The sequence below is a fragment of the Anas platyrhynchos genome, chromosome 8, assembly GCF_047663525.1.
Source record: "Anas platyrhynchos isolate ZD024472 breed Pekin duck chromosome 8, IASCAAS_PekinDuck_T2T, whole genome shotgun sequence".
NCBI lineage: Eukaryota > Metazoa > Chordata > Aves > Anseriformes > Anatidae > Anas > Anas platyrhynchos.
The window spans coordinates 29,558,418-29,580,352 of NC_092594.1; the positions used below are offsets into that span (position 1 = coordinate 29,558,418).

Here is a 21,935-nt window from a genome sequence, read left to right on the forward strand (position 1 = left end):
GAGTAGTATGGCACTTTGGAGTAAAGTATGTGATACTAAAGAATGATATACACACTTTCAGCAGATTACTTCATTAACAAAACATGAGCTCACCTAGCAATGCTCCAGTACTGATGTTATCAGTGGCCCAGATGTTCCTGTGGAAGTCAGCCCAAATAGCAATGTTCCTTATGCAAAAAGAATCCACTGACTTTAATGAGGTCTTGCATTTGGAAATTTGCAGACTCGCTACTGCTCTGCATCCTGATGATGATTTCCACATTTTGTGGATTTACGGGATGGAGAATGTTCATATCTTGTCTGAGAAAAAGTGCTCCCTTGTACTTATAAACCGAGCATGTTAATTTATTGAAGTGAGGGAGAGACAAACGACAAGTAAAACAGGGAAGTAAGCAGGTAAGATGAACAAACCAATAAAAAAAGGCAAGGAACAAACAAAAAAATAGAAATGATGCAATGCAGGAAGGAGGGAAGAGAGGAAAAACAATTCTTAACTTGAAGATGACAAACAGGACACAGTTTCAGTGCCGGAATGCCACTTTTTTCTCTCCCTATTCAAGACCCCCCTTAAACACAAGGAAGGGGAAGGCTACAAGGGCTAGACATCAAGCAGAGGAGCGTAAAACAGCACCTCCTCAATAAATACTAGTGCTGCTGCCAATGTCTGAGCAGCTTTCACACATCCAGTCTCCCCACCTGCAAACTGGAATAACACTATTTAGCTACACCGCAGGGTACCGAGGATTTGTGGGCTGAAGTTTGTATCTCCCCGCAAGCATTGTACTAAGTTTCACTGTAGCTAAGCAACTTTATAACAACGTTATATAAAATCTGTGTAAATGGACAGACAGTAGCACAGTGCTATCTTTGCTGCAGCTCCATCACACTCCCCCCCTCCAAAAAAAACCCAAAACATAAAACAGCCAGACAAGCTGTACCGAAACGCCACTCGGAGTTGGCTTTCAATGGAGAATATCCTAACAATAATGGAACATCCTGCTGGACAAGAGGGAGGTCCCACAATGAAAATCCAGTGAAATACAGACCACCTAAGTGATTTGCAACAGAATAGTCCCATAGATTAATATTATAATCACAGCTTCAAAGGTCAAACAGGCAAGTTTAGGCACATGCATAAACAAAGCTGTGATTTCTGTAAACCAGACTCGAGGAGGGAACAGCCGCACTAAACCAGACTGATAAGCGCACTCTATCTGTAACAAGCCACTAAAGATGATGCTCATTTTCATTGACTAATGCTCAAACCAGTTTATCTCCAGGTAGGAGAACAGGAGCCAAATAAATAATCTAACAGATAACAGCAAAGCTCCATCACCATTTCAAATGAGCATCTGGTTACTAATATCGAAAGCCATACTCCCTGCTCATGCCTCTCATCTCCCACTCCATCAGCTAATCTTTACAGCGTATGAAAAATGAGCCGGTCGCAAGGAACAGCTGATACAGGGGGAACCGAACAACAAACACTGCGTGTGCTGCGAGCTGACACACCTCGCCTTATCGGTCCGCAGGAGATAATGAAGAATGCTCTTAATTATACCATCAAAGCAAGGGAGAAGGTGCTAGGAGGGGCCGGCTGCAGATGGCTAAGTGTTAATGAACGCTGGGTTGGGTGGTTTATCAAAAGCAAGAGACTGGATACGTATCGGAGAGGGTCACCGTAGAGATGAAAGTTGCACCAGCCATTGTTGGAGCTCTTTAATGAGCGAGGAATGGCAAATGTGAGCCCTCGAAGAATCATACCAATTACTAAATGAACTTCAGTTCAATCTAGCAAATGTAATCAAGCACGAGTCATTAAAATACATGGTAAAACTCCCATTGGCGCTGCCACTATAGCGGCTATTATTGTCGGTGCTCCCGTGCGAGGGAGGGGGCTGCTCCCGGTTGTAAGCTGTGTGTGTTATGTTAAGTGATGGCAGATTTTAGCCCTAATGATGAGGCACGGAGGGCTCCCTGGCAGAAAGTCGACAATGAGGAGGCTCAGCGAGATCTGTTGAGGAGTCGGGGAAAAGATCGGCAATTAAAAGAGCAATTTCAAAGAATGCAATTTCATGTGTAAAATTAGCTTTTATTAGCACATAATTCCCCAAAATCCTGACTCGGGACGAGAGCGCATAAAGGTCTGCGAGAGTCCTTAAAAAGGTCCGCGCCCGTAATTCCTCACACGCCATTGTGAAATAATAAGCAGTACTAACAGGATTGATGCATGCTTCCTACATGGCATCGCTTTGAAAGCCGAGCCCGAGCTTTTTTCTTCCTGATAACCTCTCTCAGGATTTCCTCCCTCAGGGAAATCAACCACCGATAGAGCAAACTTCCCTTGGTTAAAGGCAGAAAGACGGACAATTGTTTCAACTGTAAACTAATTAAGAGAGATTACCACCAAGAGCTGGAGGTTCAAACCGGCCCTGCACTCCCACTGACAGTGTGATAATGCCAGGCTGGGGTCAAAATCATAAATCTGAAGGGAGCACACACAATGCTTAAAGCCAAAAAGCCTCTCTACTAAGCATGGGATATTGCCACATTAACCTCACCACCTCACAAATAAACTAGCTGAGAAAGAGAAATCCCATAGCCTCCTTCCCTTTAACTCCATACAGCTGTTGATGGAAAATATGAAGGTCTTTAAATCTCAGGGACCTGGGGCTATCTGTACTGCAGCACTAATCCGAGCAACGACACAATAAAAAGCCAATCATGACTACTATTAACCTGCCGTCTGATCTGATGGGTGAATTATGTCCGCTGTGGGCTTACGGAGTACTAGTTCACCTTCCTGCCAGCCCACCTCCCCCAAAATACAAAAATTAGAAGTATGAACAATGGATTTCATAAATTTATTTCCTAATTAATTGCAAGTAGCTGTCTGTCCCCTTCTCCCTTACTCCTGCAGGAAGGGTACCAGCCTGGTCAAACGCACAGGGCTGACCCTTGCCTGGTGCTGCTCTCACGTTGATGCGAAGCCAGCGCACAGATCAACACCACGAAAAGTCTTACAGCAAAAGCTGCCAGGCCACCTTTCATGTCTCGAGCATTCCTGCTTTTAAAAGGAAAAAAAGTAAAAACCCCAAAATCGCATTGCTCATTTACGGGACAGCTCTTGGCTGTAAAGTCCCTAATCATAAAAGGCCACTGTTACGTTGGCTCTTCGAAAATCCCAGACACCTTATGACCTTAATTTTACACACCGCTTTTGGCCGAAAAGCTCCCAAAGCACTTAGCAAAATGAATGTCCCCACTGTATCCCAGGCCCTCCTTTGCCCACCAGTGAAATGCTGCCACCTCTGGGCTGAACTGCAGCAGCTGTAGGCAGCGCACGGCTCAGCCTCGCCGGGGCCCTCCTGCAAAATTGGGCCCAGGCGCCCGCTCGCCAGGCTCCAAAGGAGGGGCGAGGGAGGCTTAATTAGATGCTGCTGCTCCTCGGGTGGAAAAACTGGTTCAGTTCGTGCTAGGAAGAATACCTCGGTGATGTAAGACAGCTGGCACGGCGAGGAAATGCCCTCCCCAAGCTGGATGTGAAGGTGGTATCGGGTCCTGCTGCCTGGTGGATGAAATGTGCCCTGGGCCCCGGTGACCCTGGCCTCCATCTCCCAGCTCCGAGTCACCCCAACCTCTCACTTTCTCTTCCTTCGCTTTGTTAAAACCTTACTTGCAAAACCACGAGGCTAAGATGCGCTCTGGTCCCCTGAGGACGTGGCACATTTGCAGCTCACCTCCCACATCAGCCACCCCATCACCACCCCGGGACCTACCCGGGGAGCACAAGACGCCAGCAGCCTCTCAGTTGCTGTTTCTGGAGAGGCCCAGCATCGGGAATGGCAAGTAGTTTCAAAATCTAAATGTTTTATTGATCTAATGACCTAAGTTGCTCGAAAGCCTGCTGAATAATAAATATTTTTCATTTAAAACCTTCACCACGTGCCATTTTTCTTTGTTGTATTATATTATTAATATACCCAGGAGAGTATAATACAAATTATGAACCTACTTCTGACACAAAGATGTTGAAAAGTTTTTGGTAAAGGAACCTACTTTCATCGAAAGCCAAAGATTAAATCATTTTCTCTTACACAGAGAGTATAGGTTAGCAGTCAGAGCTCAGGATTAATATTTGTTCAAGGTCAGGAGTGGTTTACAATAGGCCAGCGTGACCTGAAAAAGAAAGTTGTTGTCTTGGCACCAACGCCGTGATTTAACATTAATGCCTCTGACTTCTGCATTAAACAGCCAGGGTGCTGATGGCTACGTGACCAGCTCATCCCGTAGCCCTCTAGAAAAAGCTTTTCTTTGCTCTGCTTCGGCTTCCTCTTAGGAAAACGAAGAGGAACAGCAATTTCTCACCCAGCCCAAGGCAGAGGAACGCTCCCTGGGTGCACGGCCACATCGCTGCGTGCACGTGCATCCCCCCGGGAGCACGCCGACACAGCTGCCGGGGTCAGCACTTTCCCTAAACTTGGTTCAAGGGGGCTCCTCTGCCACACCGAGAGCTAACAGCTGGAAGATATAATAAAACAAGGGCCGGGGCTCCCCACAGCCTCCCTACCCCCTTCTCTTTCTCTGTCCTCCACGGAAAACCAGGGTTTGTGCACATCTTTTATACTAGATGCACGTCTGCTAGGGCACCCCAAGTGCTAAGCAGAAACTTGGAAAGCAAAAGAGAGACCGAAACGATAATAACGTAGAGAGTTTGGTATGAGCAGAAGAGAATACACTCTGAAGGAGGGCAGGGACTGCCAGAGAGACATTATTAATAGGTTTTACCCTTGAGCTCTGGCAGCTACTTGTTCTATACACAGAGGAAAAGGATTAATCAAGCCTCGCACGTAAAGGTTCTTTCTGTGGTGTGCCAAAATATTTAAAGCAGTATATACAAAGTGTAAGCCTTATTATTATGCACATTCAATGTAACCATCTTATGCTACAGTTAAGGCCGGGATGACAATGAAGTAGATTACCGTGCACTACAACCAATTCAATTCCAACACAACGGGACGTGGCTTAGTCACTTGGTTCAGATCTGGTATTTCAGCTTATTTTTCTTATGCCGGGCTAAACTGTGATTTAAGAGATTTAATCAAGCTTTGGGAAATGCTTTCTTTGCGAAAGGAAGAGAAAGAACTAAAAGTCTGCACCTGGCAACCCTAATGATTCCCAATTTTCAGCTCATTCTGCTTCCTGCTTAGTGGAAATTCACCTTAGCAAGTAATTGTTCGCTGAAATCACCAGGGCTGAAAGGATGACAACACGTAAGAGGAACAAGTTTTAAGCAAACAACTGAAGCTGGAGGCTTGTACAGAGGCTACCGAAGAACAGCAGCTCCTGCTGATCCCTCCTACGCCAGTTCCCAACGGGCTAAGCAGAAGACATATGATATATTTTCTTAAATCAAATAATTACAGTAAATGCATGGGAAACAGTGAAACTGAATACTGGGTCAAAGCTGTAGGTCACCAGCAATATATAGCTTAAACACAGGAAGGCTGCCACGATTTCTTTATGTCACTGCCCTAGACTCGAAGGCAAACAAACCCGTGCTCAGCACCGCAACCCGCGGATCGCAGCCTTGCTCACGGAGCCTCAGCACTCGGTGCCCCTCAGGTGAGGTGGATTTTACTCGTGGCTAGAATTTAAGAGGTACGATCTGCAAAACTTGGGGATTTGAGGTAATTACATACCTTTGGAATAATAAAACAAGGAAATTCCCCTACCCCCTTCAAAGTTCAAGTAAAATCAGAAGCAGAAAAATCAATGGAAAGAGCATGACATGCTGTCCCACGTACCTCTGGATATCCCCTCATGAGAAGCCTCACAGGAACCTTGTGAAACCCATCTACACCACTAGTTCCTTAAAATGAAAAATACCCTTTAAAAAAAATCTGTTACTGTGCATAGGCCATATTTTATCACTCCCTTTCCTTTGCCAGGATCTTCACCGGACAAAGGGGCTCCAATGGCAGAAGGTGCATGTCTGTGGGTCTTTCCTGGGAAGATACTTGCATAAAAACAGCCATGTTTCATGGAAGTTTCATGGGATGGAGAACAACCCAACAAGAGTCAGATGGCAGGTCAGGAGGGTGAGAAGGAAGAACAGCGGGAGAGAAGTGAGCAGTACTTGCTCTGTGCTGGACAAAGCAGTGCCTGGCTCCCCCCAGCACTTACCGTCTAGAAGGGAAGAAGACTTGAGCTTTGAATCCACAGAAGGGAAAAATTCAAGTGCTACAATTTAAATTACTGAAAACTACCAAAATCCAGCCTATATAGGAGGCCCTCTGCAGTAAATCTGGCAACGCTCATTTCTTTCATCTACAGCAAGTGAGTTATACTTAGCTCCTGCTCTTTGAGGGTCTGAAGTTTCCCCGGCTGGTGCTTTGACCTGGGCTTCCTTTTCATCTCCTCCTGCAACCTACCACTGCTGCCTCACTTTTGCTTCGTGACAAGCTTTTGCAGCCATACCACACACATCTCAACTCCACCAAAATGTGAGCATTTTAGCATTTGATAGCACAGTAAGCATTTTCATACTGATAAGATCTCAATTAAAAATGTCATATAATTTATTAGTTAACCAAAATAGCTTCACCTCAGGCAGAAATTAAAGGATAATGGCATGAAAGTTGGCTCTGACGCCAGTGCAGGGGGAACGTGGCTGTGACGACCAGGACACGGGCTGTTCCACACACATCACAACACTGAATAGGTACATGTAAGAAAAACACATTTTAGGAAAAACTAGACGAGGTGTCTGCAGTCAGACTTGATGAATCCTGCTTCCCTGAATTAAGGCAGAGGGGTTTCCTGACTTGGCTAAGCTCAAGTCATGACTCAGCCCACGTGTTCAGATGCATCCTCAGACACATGGCAGCCTGGAGGCAGGGCAACATCAACCTCGAGCCAGGAGCTTTCGGGACACAGAAAGCCATCAGGGCTCAGGATGACATCAGCATTCGAACACTGCCCAGTTCTGCACTGAAGAAACACACCAAGCAACAGAAACACCACACATGCCATACAGATACTTGCATACTTGTCCAGTTCAAAAGAAACTATACTATTTGTTAGCAGATATTTTGAAAGTATCAGATAAGACTGTCACTAAAATAAAGCCTTAAAATTAGAGAGTGCATCATTCTTGTTGCACAGTGACAAGAGAATTCAAAACCAAAGGAAAGGTGAAGTCAGGCTGAAGCCAACTGCAGACATCTCTTCATTTTTCAAACAAAAATAGCTCTGAGTAATTCTTTTAATAGGTAACTGGTGTTTTACAAAACACCATCAGAAATACCAGGGGATGATTAACATAAATATCAAGGGGGGGGGTGGAAGGACACAGGAACATTTGTTACCACAAGAAGAATTTAACATCCACCCAAAGTCCAAATTTGCATTTTTTTAAGCAAGTAATTACAGCAGTTACAACCACACTGCATTAGCTTCTGGTTAGACCAGATTACTCATGATTTCAAATTTCCAGATTTGTTAATAGCCATAGCAGGAGCCGCCGCATGACACTACTCTGAGCTGACACCTCAAATGCTTTCAGGATGACACTGAGCTTGGAGTACTACAGCTTGGAGCCCAGCTGGACATAAACATGCACTGCACTGAGGACAGAGTTGGATTTCCAAATTTTTGCCTCATCTTTCACCCGCTACTAGGACCTGGATAACAACAGCTTGAGGTTAAGTGAAAGGAATTTTGCTCCTTTTACGCAATGGTAACGTGACGATTAGAACACTGCAGTGGGCAAGAATAAATTCTGGCAAATTCAACGTAGTGAGATGATATTTTGAGGATAACTTCCTGCCTTGGATAATTATTGCTGAATTTAAAGCTTCATGCACTGTTCTGCACAGCTCAGCGTGTGCTACCTCAGTACAGCAGGTGGGAACTGCCTTTAATTATGAGACAGTCACTGCTCTTTTAAAACAAGTCTTGAAGGAAAAGCTGTCTTGACAGCTATTAAGACACTGCTCAGTGTATTTGCACAATACTGATATTATATATATATATATTTTTTTTTTTTTTTCAGCTGTAATTACAAAGTCCAGCTCTTTGCTAAAATTAGCAATCGTTTTATGGCTGTGATGCAGAGACATTGGCACGCCCTCTCGTCAGGAGACAGCTTGGCTTCAGTAATTAAGTAGGAGAAATATCATTATTCTAGACTTAAGTAGTCCCTAATGCAAAAAGCAGTAGCACAGAGCCATTTTCACCACGGATCACAAGCCAGGACTGAAAAAGCAAGAGGAGAAGACAGCAACTGAACTCTCTCCCAAGCGTGCCAGCTGTGGTAGTGACCTAAACCGCACAGACTAGAAGCAATAATCTGGCCACGGCGGGTAAGAGAGTTCAGATGCCTCCATAATTTGCTCGGTACAAAGACCAGAGTGGCAACAAATCCAGCCCTTCTCCTTTACAAGGCTAAACCCATGATAGGGCAATTGCCTCATCTTGAAACACTTAGCCTAACGAAAAGAAAAAGAAAATGTATGGTGGATGACCTGAAGATTATCATTTACAGTTTTATGGCAACCTCAAATACTATTAAAACAAAACAACTTCTATTCCCTTCTTGCTTGGAAGAGACTGGGACTATTCCATCTGTGGTTGTGGACTGCTTCAGCCTTATCCAACTGCATAAACGAAACTAGTGTCAAAATTAAGTTTTAAATGGCTTGAGGTTTATAGGAATTAAAGAAGGAAAAATTAAATTTGAAACTCTGCTTGTTTACTAGCACTAATTAAATATGCCAGATTTCTGGGCAAGCTTCCTAGCCTGTGGCTACTACGTTACTGGCTTGTAAAACAGTCAACAAGTACATGAGTACAAAGCACAAATACAATAACAGAGATTTCGTGTACAGTCCTGCCCTTACTTTGTAAGGAAAAAAATGTATTAGAAGCAAGCTTTGACTATAAAGACCTGTGCTGAGCCGCTAGACTGCATTAGCAATATGAAAAAAGGGCCAAGTCTACAAAGGTTGCTTTTGCAGAGAAAAGTATTAAAATATATATATATCAGAAAGGTAAGAAGCAGTAAGCAGAACCAAAACAAAGAGGAAGCTTTAAAAGAGTAGTGTTACGCTTCCTTCTTCAAATCTGAACTTCTGGGCTCTGCTCTCAAAATAATTTGCTATTAGAAATAAAAGGGAGCTCTTGCACTTCAGCAGAAGTAGTGGGTCTGATCATTCACACCAAGATCAACTCCTTGCAAATGGGAGGTTTTATGAGTATCTCGGAATTAATTAGAAAATAGATTGATATCAAAAAGCCAGAATTTCACATCTAATGCCAATGATGGTGATGATGATATCCATAATCGTAGGGTGCATTTACATTCTAAACTCTTACAACAGGTATTATCTTTGCATTCTGCATTTTAAAGGAACTAGCACAATGAGTTCAGTCTACAAGGATGCTGCAAGCCCACTAAAAAAGAACAAACTAAAATCAGCTTAAATGCAGCCTCTGGAGACTGCTCAGGCGTGCAGGTGGAATGCAAGAGAAGAAAATGAACTGGTACCTGCATCACTCACAGGTAGGGCAGGAGAAGGAGGGACAGGAAGATCCCATGGCCTACATGCTGCTCTTTGTGCATCCTTCTTTCAGGAAAAGCTTCCAATGTACTTTCACTGGCTGGAGCTGTAATTTCTACAGAAGTGGCAAACAACTTTTAATGAAGAAACACTGGAGAACAATGTGCTGCCTTAACAGCTTCGAAATGAACAGCTTTGCACGGTGACTCAAATTAATGTATGTACCCACTGTACAGTAGTCTTGCTCAACTTTAAGGAAACCAGGAATTATGCTTCAATAAAAATTCAGCCACGCAAATATTCTGCTATAAAAACAGGCATAAACATCTAACTCTCCAACTTCCAAAATCACGTACATGAGGCAGAGGAAAACGATATAAAAGTAACTAGGTTTTTGTTTATATCTCAGATTTACAAGAGCAATTCCAGAACCAAAATTCTTCCACAGAGGCATTGATTTAATTAGCCCGCATAGCACACTTTATTTGTATTTAGAACTCTGACGTACATTGATAAAAAAAATTAAAGAAATAAATATACAACGGATACACACAAAACCACTTGCTAAACTTTTTCTGTGCCCAGGTGCAGATAAGAACTTTCAAACACCCTCTCACGGGCTCTTCCTTACACGCAAATGATACTTCTTAGTGTATACAAGCTATGTATGCTTTCAATTAAAAATATGACTGGATCGATTGGATCATATAATCTTGCAAACCAGCCAAAAATCAAATACAAACTGAAGCCCTGAAGGAATTTCTGGAAGTACAAACCATACAGTACAGCAGTTCTATTTCTGGCGAGGAGAATCACCTCTCCTTTCAAAGTGCTGCTAGAAGCGATAGCAGTGCTTAAAAACCTGCTGTCATTCAGCAGTGAAATCACTACATTAATAAAAAACACTCCGAAAGCATACAAAATGTACTCTTGGGAAAATCTCAGCTTCGCAAGTCAGCACAAAATGGTCAAGTAACAGAAGAACACTTGCTCTCGTACTTTTTGGAACTCTTAACTTCAATTTTGGGTCTTTCTCAACTATCCAAGTGGCTGACAGAATCAGTTCCTCAGAGATGTGAATGCAGGATTCTCTTCAGGACAAACAGTGGCAGTGAAGGGGATGTTTTTGCTTAAGGTAACGTACCAGACTTCTGAAGAATGGGTTCTCCTCCACTTTTTTTTCCTGTATTTTGATCCATGTCAGTGCAAATTGTCTCTGGCACTCCTTCCTCCCATTGGATTTAAAAGCCAAAACATTCCAGAATTTGGGGAGTAAGTATCAACTGTAAGTGTAAACAAGAAGATACCTACTTTTGGAGACAATGCTGAAGTCAGTGGCTATATGAAATGAATGCTTTGGAGGCTCGATAATTTCTCTCCTCTCAATAACTTCATCTTATCCTCCATACCCGCACTGTACCTGGCCTGCAGCAAGCAGGGAACAACTATTTTGACGAGTAAAGTTGCTCTTAGAAATCAGCTCAGCCTCTCCAAAGATATGGCCCCAATATCTTTCACCTGCATGCACTGCAATTGTCCTCAAGTCCCCGACATGCACAGCACACGTTTACTTGTGGCCTCAAAGCACTAATGTGCAGAACGCCTTCCCATAATCCCCGTTCATTGGGACTGTTTTTACCCTGAACAGCTCTATTCAGATTTTACCTCTTCACCATCCAGTAACTTTGCAGGCAGTGCCCACAGACAAACACTCACTCACCAGCTACGTGTCAGCTTCCCTAGAAGCCTGAGGAAACTGCAGTAGCCTAAGACTCTGGATACTGGCATTGAGACTTTAAGTAAATCTTAACAGCCAGTTCTTGTCGCTGAAATCAGCACAATTTCATATCCTGGCATCAGGAGCTACCCACTGCCTTCAAGATGGTGATACAATCTTCCATGACTTCAAAAATGAAAATGAAGAAACAGGGCAAGTGACAAAGCTTCTTTGCAGCAGGGTACTCAGCTGTGCTTCAGCCCTGGTGTTTGGCGCTTCTGCTGTTCATCGTATTCTTGACTTACATGTTCATTAGAAACACAGAATTGTTTATGTTGGAAAAGACCTTCAAGATCATCAAGTCCAGCCATCAACCTGACCTGCCGAGTCCCACCACTAAAGCACGTCCCCCAGTACCACATCCACAGGCCTCTGAAATACCTCCAGGAATGGGACCTCCACCACGTCCCTGGGCAGTCCGTTCCAATGCTTCACTATCCCCTCCATGAAGAAATTCTTCCTAATATTCAATCTAAACCTCCCCTGGCACAACTTGGGATTGTTTCCTTGCATCCTAGATCTTCATTTATATACACAATCTTTGAGGTATTTAGCAGAGCAGTATCACTGTTTATCACCATAATCCATGATTTGGAAAGTATTAACTCGTCATGCATAAAACCTTCATTAAAGAGTAGGTAAGCAGGTCACGCATGGATGTCCAAATCACCTTGAAAGACTTTTAAAGCAGATCACCCATCGGAAATTATTGGCATGCTTTAAAAACATTCAGAGGAAATGAAAGCAGTTAGTCTTTGGAGTGATAGCCTTCAACACAGAATTACTTTCCTACTGTAGGAAGCAAGCTATTTGATGAAATTTGATGAAATAAAAGATGAAATCATTTGATATTTGCATTTCAGTGGAACTTGAAAGCGATGACCAAAGCTGCACATGAGGGTAACAAAACTGCAATTCTTATCTCAGAATAATCATCATCACATGGCCAAACTGCAGGTGGTCATCAGCAAAACGAATGCAAGGATTAAAAAACATAAGCATCACCTTTTCTCCTCTATCCAGAGAGGCATGGAGCTGAGCAAGCCTACGCGATACTATTGCTTTGGTTCCAAAGCTGGCTGGGAAAGTTCCCTGGCTGGCCCTGGCAGTGCTACAGCCGCGTGTTAGCTCAGGTGCACCACTCCGAGCTGTGCCAGACTCGAGCTGGTATTCATAAAACCAGAGCACGTGTCCGCAAGGAACCAGCTATCTAAAAAGTCCATAGCGTACACTCAGGAGTAGTGGCTTGTTGATTTGAGACAAAACACATTTCATTTTTCACCATATGTCCAATGCTTTTCTATGAAAAACCGGAGAATGAGTACTATTGTACACAGTGATACATTTCAATATTCCTGGGGTCTGACAGACGCAGCAATGTGAGTGGCTGGAACTGGAAAGCGAGGTATAAACATGACCCGTAGCTCATGCTGTATGTATGTTACATCAGCTGCTTCCTGCAGATTGTTTCAACAAGCACTGCTCTGATTCAAAATGCAGGAAAGACAGCAGCTAACACTCTGCACTCAGAGCAGCATTTCACATTTACAGTACTGACATAAACATTCATGAGTTATGCTCCTACGAGGCAGGAAAAGTAATACTGTGTTCATTTGGAAAAGTGAAGAAATTATGAGACAAACATTAAGTGGACTTCTCAAGGCCGTAAAGCCCTGTAGAGAAGTGAGATCTCTTTGTACATTATTTCCAAGGCATTCTTAATGCAAACAGGTAACAATTCACATGTTAGTTTTTTATCTTTTCCATTACCAAATCACCTAAAGAACAAGAGTACTCTACCGCTGTGAACATAACGGTTGATTATTTTCATGGTTTTATATAACAAACATATATACTTTTTTAGACTTCAGCAAAAAATGCCGTCGTTTTTAAATTATTTTTTATTTTTTATTTTTCAGATTGCTTCCTTCACCTACCAATACAAACCAGAACAATCCTGCATTCTAGAGCTCCCCTATCATGGCACACATCTAAAACCAACAGATGAAGGAGGCATATTCCTCAAACCTTACACATATACTATTTTCCCAAATGGTAAGATACAGAAAAACATACCAGCAAGCATTAATTTGGCTCAGCGATCCATTCCCTCAATAACCAGAGGCTACCTTTAACTACACTGACTTAACAAAGGAATCTAAATTGTATAAATCAACGTCTCAATTAACATTTTGTTTAGGAAGAGTTACGGAAGAGAAGCAGAATGTAATCATTTGCTAGCACAGTGGCTCCAGAGGTCTGGGAGTGAGCACATGAAGAATGGAGTTGAATGTGGGAAGGGTCCATTATTCTTTCAATAGCGTCTGGTGCTGCAAAATGTGTGCATACTTTCCTACTTGAAAAGCTTAAGTCCTCAGTAGCTTCTTGCTCTGGGAAAATGGCAGGCACCCAAATGCTAACACAGGGATCTCAGAAAGGGATCTACCTGAAGAACAATATTTTTCGAGTGGCCTTAGAAGTGAAAAATAGCCACAGAGAGAAGGCTCATTCTCCAGGGATTTTATTCCTTCTGTCTGACTGCTGTTCATCAGGTGCCATTCCCCGCACACATCCCCAGAACATTCTAATGCAAGAATGGAGAGAGGGCCTCTCTGAAAATAATCACACTTGCTGAAAGACCTGCCCTGCATAAATATCTCTAACAACAGTACAAACAGAAATCAGCCTTCTTACCCGATACTTCAGCTGAAATTTATGGCACTGCTGGCCGTGATTCTGTTATTACTATTCTACCTGGCGAAGGCTCAAAGTCGCAGAAGTGGGAATTTCAGAGGTATTTTCAGCAACGCTGAAGCTCATTTGGGAAAAAAAGAAACAACACACCTAGTTCTGTAACTGCTGTACCAATGCAGTAGTGAACAAAGCTATATATTACACATATATGCATACATGTGTGAAAACATGTACCATAGAGGTGGAACAGAGAGAAGTTTGGGACAAGCATGGCCTCTGAAATGATATTTAATGCTACAGCTTGGGAATAATAAAGCAAAGAAAAATCAAAGGGAATACTGAAAGACAGTCTCCTGAGCTCTTGCAAATATCACCAGCTGCTGGAGGATTTATATGCAGAAAAACTAGAAGTTCAGCTCTAACTTGAATTTCCCTTGCTTTCTTACTGGTTTGCTTCCAACCTTTGGAGTTTAATTAAAGTCCATCAGCCAAAATTTTTCTGTCTGAGCGCCTTAAATTATTCCATTTTAAAATCTGTACCTTTTGACTGAGTCAGGTTTTTCCAAATCTTGAGCTTCCACTAATCTGAATTATGAATACTCCTCAGCACTGCCCGCTCCCTACCCCCAGTTTTTATTTTTTAAAGGTTAAAGGAATACAAAATGATCAACCAAAGCAATACCAACAGCTATTGCTGGCCAATATGGAGGTATGCAGGTACATGCAAGTTATACTTGAAACGTGTAATTGTGCTAGGTATAGCGTTCTGCGTTGACAATTTGGCTATCAAGGTCCAATGGGCATTTTCTCTTTATTCCTACCAGGGTACCGCACATTTGGTGACTGGGGAAGGAGAAAGTCTTATAAGAAATCTCTAAGGCAACTGGCTAAGTAGTTCTGCTGCTTGTAAAAGGAATCTCAATCTAATCTTCTTTAGCTGGAGAAATGGCGCAATAAATTTGTTGAAGAGAAAGGAAGGATTTAAAGCCAGAGAAAATTAGGATTTCTCAAAGCAGAACTGTAGAGGACATGGTGCCCTTAGGAATAGATCTCTGCTATTTACTCGATCTACTGGAAGAACTCCCGGGGAGTTTGTCTTAGCAAGAGAAAGGAAAGTTTGCTATGCTCTTCATTTCCTGTGTAATTCCAGAAACTGCCAGCACAATGCTGTTTGGGGAGAACCACACAACAGCTATTCAAGAGGGAATTCAGCATTGTATTCTGAATGAATGGAAACATTTTGAAAGATATATATTTGCTGCGAGTAAAGTCGAACGCGAACCCAATAAGGGATCCTGGGCACACATACCTTCAACCAGCTAGTTGTATGTTCTGACTCTTTCCATTATGACTTCAACACTATCCTTAGCAGTGCTAAACATTACAATAAATCATCCTGGTTAGAGTTCACAGTAGCCATGAGATAAGTGTAGTAGATCAGCATTAAGAAAAACTAGGCAACTACAGTTCAGTTGCTACTGAGTGTAGCTAATGTTCAAGGAGAGACTATCACTTTTAGGTATCCATCGCTTTTAGGTATCCTTGCAAGTTAGCAGTTTGGGATCTCGACACCCATGATGAAGAAAATACTCTTCAAAGTCCGGGTTTCTTAGCGTGAGCTAGATGAATAGTTCCTTACAAAATTCCCAAGGGTGTTTGCCTCCAGAACACTGCAGAAAACTTCTGCTAAGCATGACAATTTAAGGGATTAAAACCCAAGAAAAGAGGACTGGAGAATGGTAGGCAAACCGCAAGACTAAGCTTGGGTTGAGCTCAGGAATCAGGACCTCAGCCCCAAGCAGAATCAGACCTTTTTAACTGAAGAGGAACAGTCACATGCCTCATTTCACCCTTACTTTGCTTTAAACTAGGCTGTTTCCTCCCCCCTGTATTCCACATTGGCTGATAAATTCCCCAACGGCGGGTGTTAACTAACTCCGCATTCCAGTCTGCTCTGCGTCATGGAGTTCCACATCCCGCTGATGAGGAACACATGGCTGACATGTGGTAGGGGAGAGCCTGACAGCACTCACACAAGTAGGGATAACTCCTCTGACCTTTGGCTTTTTCCCTCTGTACCATCCCAAGCACACAATAAGGAGTCTGTGCCCCTCTGTTGCTTACCGGTCGTTCTGGGGGTGCTGGACACAAGGTGAACCCCTAAGATTTCAATAATACCTCTCCAAATACACCCGATGGCTGAAAACATATGTTGAGAGCAAAACACTGATCATTCTGTGCCTCTCCCCTAACTAGACCATTCAGAGAAACTTCCATATCATACAGGTTACATCTAGATCAACATGGGTAAAAATGTCATATAAACAACCATGATGGCTAAGTTTCCTGCCTACTTTGTGAAATGAACTCAATGCATCGATAAAAATTGCACGGTGGCAGCTGTGTTAAAATATTGAGACATCTTTTTAAAAAATGAACGGGTCATTTGACATCTTTTCAAGAGGCAGCCTTCTTTTAGACTAACATTGAGATTCAGATTCAGTATTATCCAACCTGGTGACTCATTCAGAGCATTACATTTACACACATACTCTACAGCATCCAAACAACAGTCATCTCTTCCTACTTTGAAACCTTCAAAAAGTAAAACCAAGTCATGGACTAAATGCCAATCTGAGACCGCAGCATCAGACAAGTGACTAATGACGATCAATGTCAGTAAATGTGTGTTGCAATTAGAAACCAAATGCTGAGCCTCAAACTTTCTGCTTTTAGTCTTATGGTTACTGTAATGCTGGCAAGGATCTTGCAGTAAAATTAAATCAATTGTCAATAAATCTTTCTATAGCTAAATTTAATAGAAGTCCTTGCTAATATTTCCCGATTCCAAGATTCATGACCTCTTACCTGTATAAGCTGTCAAGACATGGCACGACCTCTCTTTTATAAACAGGACATGCACACGTTGTACATTCTTTCCAACCTCTCACTCAATCAATAAAATATTATGGCAGGAGCAAAACACAATAAAATCCAGTGGAAGCAACAGTATTACAATAAGTAATAGCAGCTCTTTCAAATATAACGTCCAATGTCTCGTGAATGGCTTTGATAGTGCATTCATGTTTGCTGTACAAGCACAACATATAAAAGCACCAAATTAATGTCTTCCTTATATTTGGCTAAATCTGTCTTCTAAACAATGAATAATTTAAAAATACTCAACCTCTGAAACTGAAGGCTACACTCATCCCCAACATATTTACAGAAAAAGCAGAGCAAGGCTTAAATGCATAACAGAAATGCAAACTTCCTAAGAAAATGAATGCCTCTTAGGCTACAGCAGTTACTCCTAGGGAACTGAGAAACTTCTAAACAGGCAAGTAAGACCTCCAAAGGCATCTTATGAGCATCTATTCCCTACTCATGCCTCAAAAACTCATAGGCCAATATCTTTTCTGAAGCATTTAGCAAAATCCTCTTCCGTACAGAAATATGATTAAAGCTACACCAAGATTTTTAGAGTGTGGTTATAGTCTGAGAAGTTAGTGTATAAAAATCACACCCTCTTATTCAATAGACCTAGTTTCCCTGTTTTGATTCAGAGTCAGATCCGCTTGCTTTACTGGCTAAAATAACTTTTTACAACTTTTTAAATTCCTCCTAGTACTGTGAAACTAATTCAGTTCTGGGAAGGCGAACCAGATTCTTCTCTGGCTTGTGCATCTGCAAGAGGATTATTACCTAAATCTACACATACAATTCCTGGTTTTGTGTTGGAGGAGCCAAAAATGAACCTGACTTATTTTCTGGATGTTAGTCAGAAAATTTTATTTTTATTTATGAAATGAGCAGATCTGAAATAACTGCAAGAAAAGATCTGGACTAGCAGCAAAACCATGAAGTTCTATACATCATTTTCAAAAAGCCACGTTTCAGAGAAAGAAACATCCAACATCTTCCCACAGTATTCCTCAAAAAAATCACTTGAATACAAAGAAAACATCCAGCTGGGGGCAAGGTGGAGGGGGTAACCCTAAAAGAGGGCATCTTGCCCATGATCTAGTTCAGAATGCTTTACCCAGTGGAGCATCTGCCTGTATGTGTGTCGCTCCCATCCTTCCTCACAGGAACTCTGTTTTAAAAGACAAAACAAACGAGCCACCACAGGAGTAGCGGAGTATTTCAGAGATGCCAATTTCCCAGGGAGAGCAGTGGCAGAGAACAGCAAAGCTAAGGAAGCTGCAGTGTTTATATACGATCCACTTATTTAAGACAAATTATCAGCAGAAAAAAAGGCAATATCCCAAGGCGATAGAAAGGAAATCAAGTGTATCAAAGCTATTTCTGAACTCCCATTACCTCCCCACTTGGCAATGTGGACTTTGAAAATTACACTACAGCAGTCATTTTTATTCTCATGATGCAAGGGGAAAGGGAAGAAAAGACTCCCCCGTCTTACCCTCTCTCCCCCTCTTTTTATTAAAATATCTCAAAAACAGATCTGCATTGTTTCTGCAAGGTTCCTAACGTTAGTCCTGCATATATTTATAGATGAGGTATTCCTTTCTGTCTGAAGCACATGAGGTAATAAGTAGCTGGAATTGTCATGGTGATTTATTAACATATTCTCTGGGAGAAGCCCTGCACCTGCGTCTGTGCAGATGGAACACCCACGAAGGCTGAACTCACCCTTACACAGCCCACAATATCTTGAAAGGAAATGCTCCAAATTTAGACCTGCTCCAACAGGTGTCTTTTACTGTCTCACTTTGCATGACCATAAATATCTGAGGTGGAGCAAAAAGTTCCCTGTCCATTGTAATTGTGCTTTGAAAACAAATACCTTTGCCCCATCTCTCTCTGAAAACAAAAAAGGCAGCTATGGAATTCTCATCATTTCCTCACTCCTTCATGCTGCCAAGCCCTAAGTCAGAGAGATGTCACTGGCAAAACCAGGCTCCAGGGATGAGCACAGATTTATTTTTTTTCCTCTTCAAAGAGCCCTAAACTGGCTCTGAAACTTCCCCAAACTGTATTTCTTTCGTTCTAGTATCTCATCTTGCAGCTATTTGCCAGAGTGAATGACATGCACAGGCTGTTCATGGCTTTTTATAAGCTCTCATTACCCAAACAGGGAACCATTTCCTTGAAAAGCCTTTCCCCAGCAGCATTAATCTCTCTAGGCACTACCAATAAATTTGTTTCCCAGCCCATCCTGATGGGCATCAAAATATAACCGAATGCATATATCCGATCCTGTTTTGCAGTGTTTTACTCCAGGGAGCGTGCTACCTGTGTGACTTGCCACCAGCATGATTAACAGCACAGAAATGGAAAAATAAATAAATAAATAAATAAATAAATAAATAAATAAATAATCTTTTGAGAGATTTGCTCTGGTCATCAAAGGAGAAAAATCAAGACTCCTTGTTGTGGTGTATCAAGGAGAGGTATTTCTCAGGAACAATGCAGCTATCCACAACTCACAAAAACAAACAAACAAACAAATAAAAAACCAACAAAGCCACCCACAAACAAATCAAAGCAACAAGTCCTGAAAAGAAATTTCAACCAAGCTGAGAAAAAGAGCTGCGTACACCATGAAGGTAGAAATCCTATTAAAATGTTTCTTTCTGTAACACTTTTCATTATTACAAAAATACTTGAGTCAAGAGCAAACAAACATTTAATGCTCAATAGGTACTCAGGAGAATGTGTATTTTCCCCTGTCCCTCCCCGCCAGCTGCTCCTTTATGGCAGGAAAGCGAAGAGTGTGAAATCCAATGATAGGAAAAAGGCAAAGGTCAGGAAAAAGGTTTTTCTTCAAGGAGTTAAATTTGCATTCTACAGCTTTGCGTGTTTTGTCAACAGAACTTCCCTCCTGAGAGAAGGGGAAGCCAAAGGTTCTTTGAACCATTTCTATAGGGGATCTAGATTTTTAGCAGTAACAAGATTCTTAGCTCTAGTGAAAAGCTCATCTTCCCTCTTCGCATTCTCTCCACCACTCCCTCCCTGTCCCCATTTCCACCCCCTCCTTAAAAGCAGGAGGGGTTGGGGGGAAAAAAAAGAAAATGAAAAGGATCTGAAAAGCAAACCAAGCACTGAAAGAGTTCTAGAGTTCATGTAACAAGACCACCATAACCCTTCAAAGGGCCCATTAAAAGCAAAACAAACAAAAGCAACACCCTCAAGATGTCTATTGTATTTTGCAGAGGAACAAATGAGTGTACTGGAAATTCTCCCATCTTGCCACAACGCCTGCTATTTCATTAAAACAAAGTCCAGAGATCAAGAAACAGCCAACATGGTAGCTGAAAGTCAGTCACTTCAAGTGATCCACGAAGAAAAACGAGATTGGGCTTGCTCCTTTTTTTCTCGCTTTACTATGATGTATAAAAAAAGACTTCAAAGATAGTTTTAAGCATTGCTTTTGTTTCTCACATGAGAAAGTCAGGGCTTGAGCAGGTCTAGACAACGCAGTGGTTAGAACTTCATCAGCTGCCAACACTTTGTCTTCCTAGAGCTCCCACAGTTGTTGCTACCCTGGAATTGCCTCATATGAAAATATTTGACAATTTCCATATAGTTTGTTTCTTCCCTCACAGCTTCTCCAAGATGGCAGCTGTAAAACAGAGCGTGCACCAGCGTCCACAGCAGGCAGCTTCGGAGAACAGCAACACCAGAGCCTCACCCAAGCAGATACTGGCCCAAATCCTCAGCCTGATACTTTGAACTGCCAGGCTGTTTGAGGTGTTATCCTTTGAATCTCAAAATAAAATCAGTCTTGGCTACTTGTATACTCCACCTGAGAATGTTTACAGTGTATGACTACACTTGAAAATGTCTTTTTTTTTTTTTTTTAATAAATAAACTTACCAGATCTTCTCTCTTTCTGCTCCTAGACTGTCAGCTGTAGGCTTTACTTGGAAGGTAATTAACACTTTATATTTACATATGCACAGCTCTCAAAGCTGGGAGAGACACACACAGATTTTGCCCCATCTGTGTATTACCAACACATTTACCAGTTCCCAAACAGTTACATTCAGGAAGGTCTGCTGAAGACAATGTAACTGAACAGGTGTTCCTGAAGGCAAAGTTTGGCCTGGAGGATAAAGCCTGATTAATTTAGCTATAGGGTAACAGGAATGAGAAACCTCTGGTTAGATGAACCTGTAAAATCAGAGGTCAAATAAGCTCACATATGTTACAGCAATTTTGAAGTTGTTATATCGTAGCTCCCCGCTAGCGCAAGCCATAAAGACAAGCCCATCACTAACAGTAGATAAAATATTCCTCCTTAGCTCAAAATAGACATATTAGCCTTTGTTCGCTCAAAACCACAGAATGCAACCAGTGCTCTATTTCCCATATTATGCTGGTAAGTGCTGCATATGGACAGAACGCACGCCTGCAGCTCCGTCCGTGCCATAACCAAGTAAAAAAAAAAAGAAAAAAAGAAAGGAGAGACAGTGGCGACACCCTGGGACAGGCTCTTTCCATCACAGCAGTTAATATGGCTTGCTTTTGGCCACCATCATTTAGGGTAATCCTTCAACTTTGGCAGAGGACGAGTCATCTTTCCGCAGGCATACAGCACCTCCCTCGCATCTGGTAGCAGGATGTTCGAGGAAAGATTACAACTAGCAGAGGATTGTTAAAGCTCAGATATTTCACGTGGCCTACAGCAGAGGCATTTTCACAGAGGGATTATCTGGGAGCAGACCCCAGATGTCCTCATCCTTGACTTACAGGGTCCACATGGACGAATTTCCCAGCTCTCAGATGGCTGCCCCGCAGGTGTCTAACCTCACAGAGGTGACAGCCTGACTGTCAGCCTGGGACAGACTACAAAGGCTGCTCTCTGAAGGAGCCAGCAGAGCTTCCACAGAAGATGTCAGACAATACGCATCTTAGAAAACTGAAGTCACTTCACA

At 42.3% G+C, this 21,935-nt stretch overlaps 1 protein-coding gene across 1 annotated transcript in view; it reads right to left on the reverse strand.

Moving 5' to 3' along the window:
* The window catches only part of EIF2B3 (eukaryotic translation initiation factor 2B subunit gamma), a 94,331-nt gene that overhangs the window by 48,131 nt on the left and 24,265 nt on the right, over window positions 1-21,935 (reverse strand). The window lies entirely within an intron of this gene.